Source organism: Heterocephalus glaber, unplaced genomic scaffold, assembly GCF_053883595.1.
Source record: "Heterocephalus glaber isolate CG9 unplaced genomic scaffold, H.glaber_assembly_v1.0 deba00000071, whole genome shotgun sequence".
Taxonomy (NCBI): domain Eukaryota; kingdom Metazoa; phylum Chordata; class Mammalia; order Rodentia; family Bathyergidae; genus Heterocephalus; species Heterocephalus glaber.
This window is the reverse complement of record NW_028258137.1, coordinates 36,268,870-36,272,913: the sequence shown is the minus strand read 5'-3', so window position 1 is coordinate 36,272,913 and position 4,044 is coordinate 36,268,870. Positions and strand designations below refer to the sequence as shown.

General features: G+C 44.8%; 1 pseudogene; it reads left to right on the top strand.

Moving 5' to 3' along the window:
- Positions 1 to 2,600: 2,600 nt before the first annotated feature.
- LOC147830696 (Nuclear RNase P) lies at positions 2,601 to 2,857 on the top strand (annotated as a pseudogene).
- Positions 2,858 to 4,044: the final 1,187 nt, after the last annotated feature.

Below are 4,044 nucleotides of genomic sequence, written 5' to 3'. Positions count from 1 at the left end.
TGTTCAAGTTCTGAGAGAAGTCCACAAGTAGGTCTTTGGGAACTGTTCTGTGCACGTGGCCAGGATCTTGTAGTTAACAGGTCACACCTACTTCCCTAGCCAGCTTTTGACATGCCCAAATCTCCTACCTCAGTTGGACCTCTACGATTAAGGAGATGATGTGAGGAGAGGGGCATGCATCAGGTAAGTTACTGAGCTCCATAAACTAAAGACTTAACCTTGTCTTAAACTCAGTTCCATGGAAACACAGAGTGAGATGGGGCATTGTAAGCTGAAGGTTCACTGAAGAATGCTCCTGGGATATGCCTCTGTGAGGAAGTAAGAAAGCCTGGATTGAACAGAGCGGGGAAAGCTAACCCACAATGAACTGTTGGCTGAAGAATTGGCCAATCCTAAAGGGATTCAGGAATTAGGGTGCCTCTGCAGAGTCATTCTAAACTGGACAAAATGCTAGCATTTTGCATTAGCCATTCATGTGCTCTGAGCTTCCCCCAGAATATAAGTGCCTCCCTCACTCCCAAGGGCAACCCCAGGAAGGGACACAACTGTGAACAAGGCAGCCTGCCATGCCCATGCCCAGAAAATGTGGCTGGATGTGTTGGTTTTGAAGAAGAGGCATGGATGGAGCATTCAGTATCTATTACAAGTTCCATCTCAGCTGGGATATTGTGAGATGTCCACTTGTTTATAAGTGTTAATGTATATTATTTCACATTCTCTATTTCTAATCTCACACCAAATCTTAGTACCACAGGTAAGTGATGTCTGTTTGCATCATCAGTTTCTCAGATCAGAGTGGAAAACATAAGAAAATACATGGAAAAGTTAAACTTTATCACTTTCTTTAAGAGCCTTTTCTATTTAAAAAAAAACTCCTCACAGGATTTAAATTCCTATTAATGCCCCTTACCTATCTTCTCAATATTCTATTTCCCTTTAAATTGGCAAAGGCATAAGCATCAGATTAACCTTTTAAATGGTGAGATGTTTTGATAACAAACAACAGGTTGATCATTCTTAAAGCCTTTGCCCAGCCAGAGAGCCCAGGATGCCTTCTGAGGCCTATTTGTGTGCTGTGTGCTGGTAAGAATTCAACAACAAGTTGGTGATGAAGAGGGGGTTATTTGCAACACTCACCTATTTCTGTGGTGTAAATACTTCCACCATAGCCAATTTCAAACTACTAATGTGATAGCCCTGAAAACAGAGTTAGAAAATTTCATGCAACCATCTGTAGCACATCCAGGCAAGTCCAGGAGGTGATCAACTCTAAGATAAGTTTCCCAGACAAATGGGTTGAAATGCTGTGGTGAAATTTTGAAAGATGCCCAGATCTACATCTGAGAAAGGTATTAGAAAATAGAAAGGATTTGCACTGGGTGAGGATAAAGGCATATTTTGAGAGCTATTTTCTCTCAGCATTAGTCACATCTTCAAGCAAGACAGTGATTGGTATACATGCAGATTAACTTTCTGAAAATATGTGCCTCCATTAATCTCTTGCCCCTAGAGCTTCAGCCCCATCTATGGGTGAGGCCACAGGAGTGCATAGAAAGCATTTATTGCTCTGTCAACTCTCTACCTCCCACTCTCCCCTCTGAACTTGAATTCTCTCTTCCAAACTTTTATCTTGATTTCATCGTATTACCTCATACTTCTTGCAGTATTTCTTTGCATTGATGCTTAAACTTGACTATTTCATTCTCAGTCATATTATTTCTCCTGGATCTTTTAGGAGTTTTGTGGCTCCACATCCTGCTATTCTTAGAGTAGCCAGTGACTTTGTCCTTTACTTACTCATTTAAAGGACCATGAGACAATACAAGGAGATGGCATGGTTCAGCCCAGGGTGTGCTGGAAGAGATTTAGGAAGGAACAATACAAATGTGTTCTGTGATGTCATTTCCAGAAGGCTGGGATTTGTCATGAAGACAACCCCTCCACCATTCCACAATTCCTTTTAATACCAATAGGAAACCCTTCTCAACTCCCCAGTCCAGACTGGTCTTGCCTTCCACAAGGCCCCCATGTCTCTGTCCATGTATCTTCCCTTTGAGGAGAAATAAGGGCTGCACCTCCTCCTCCTCATCTCACTTGGGCAGCAAAAACATTAGTAGTCACTCCCTGGATGCGTGCTGAATTGAATCCATCTACCTTCTTTTAAGCAAGAATAAAAAGTATTCAGTGAGTTCCTCATAATGAAGTGGTCTTATACAAGGTCCAGTTGGCCACCCAGAGAAACTACTAAGTGCACATCTGTGGGCAGAGCTCTGCCTCCAGATGCAGAGCCTCCTGTGAGCAGAAATAATTCAGGCTTCCAGGAGAAAGTCCACTTCCACTGTCCCCAAACCTGGCTCATACTCAGCAATAGCCGGATGATAGTGACCCAGTGCTGGTCCCTTGAATGTCTTAGGATTACCCTCTGCAATTGTTCACTGCAGCCTGGCCAGTCATCTCTGCTTCTACGTATTGTCTGAGTTCTTTCTGAGGGCCAGGAGAATAGCCCGAGTCCCCAAGAAATTTTCTCTTTTATTCTGTCATTGTCGTAAGTCAGAGCCACTCTCTAATTGTCTGTCTGTGATAGTTGAGTTTCTATGGGGGTGGAGGGAAGCTCATCAGTGGGGCTACAAATTGAATGCATCCAGTCACTCTTCTACAGCCCTTGGGAAGGTCTGAGACTTGGGCCAATAGCGGCCCTAACAGGGCCCTCCCTGAGCTCCAGGGAGGTGAGTTCCCAGACAGCGGGGCTCCACACGAGGGCAGACTGGGCAGGAGATAGTTGAGTTTCTGTTTCCTCTCACCTTTGTTTATTATGGCTTGAACATAGAACATCAAATCAGCTGATAGTCTCAGCCACAGACAGGAGCACAGCCATGCTGGGCACATGCTACAGTAGCCAGAGGAGGGGCAGGGGTCTAGCTAGGAGGGGCTCAAGGAAGCAGTTCAGGAGGGACTGAGAGAATGCCCAATAGGTTTCCAGTTTATGAGGCTTCTTTGGTGAGAAAGTACGAATGGCAGCTTAAATATGTCTGACTCCTTTGGTGTTTCTCTTTCAATGGAATTTCTTGCCAACATTAAACATCCAAACACGCACATAAATACCCACTTTTCACTTTCTCTTCAGAAATCTTGTCTGTACATCCCTTCCTGACAGCAATGGTTAAAATGAAGACATCACTGCTGCTTAGGATGGGGCATGACTCTGCCCTCCCATGGCCCCACTCACCTGCTTTACTCACTTGCTAGTGCTGGGTTTTATAAGTTTGCCACTGAGCTTATCATAATCTGCCCTACCTCTTGTCTCACCTTCTTCCATAAAGCCACACAGTTCCCCTTTGTCCTTTCTGAGATCCTGTCCTGCCTCTTCACTCTGCTACCATCTAAGGGCAAACAGCCAAGCTATGGGCAGCTCAGAGTCATTAGCCCTCTTCCCTGGGTACTGTTCCACCCTCCATGCAGCACAGACAGTAGGACTTACATTCTTCCAAAGCCAGCCTTGACTTCTCAGGGACCTCCTTTGTTCCGGGCCCAAATATCTAAAAACCATATCCCTTTCAACTCCTGCATCAAGTTAGTTATTCCTCTTAGACCTATTACTTCTATCTCTCCTCAAGGACTCCCACCTGCCCCTGCCTCTACTTTCAGGTAAACCTTTATTAGCTCAGATCTAGACTCAGTCCTTAGTCTCCTAACTGTTCTGCTTCTCTGTTCTGTCCAAGCTACACCTTATACACCAACCTAGTCATCTGATGATCTTGGCTTGGCTCACACTGAGTTTCCACCTTGAAGCTTTAGGTGATAGGCTACTAGGTATAGAATTAACAGGAGATCCTTAGCAGGGCATCCAACCTCTTTATGACTGCTACCTGGTCATTAAAGCTTTCTGAAGGTGGGAAGGGGGTAATCTGAAAGAGCAGGAGCATGGAATCCTCAGACTTGGCTTATAACTCCAGCTCCCTACTCAACTCCCTGCTCCTCATCTGTGAATGAGGTTACATGTCTCTGAGTCTGGGGCCCCTCACCTTATCTCTTCTTATTAGAATC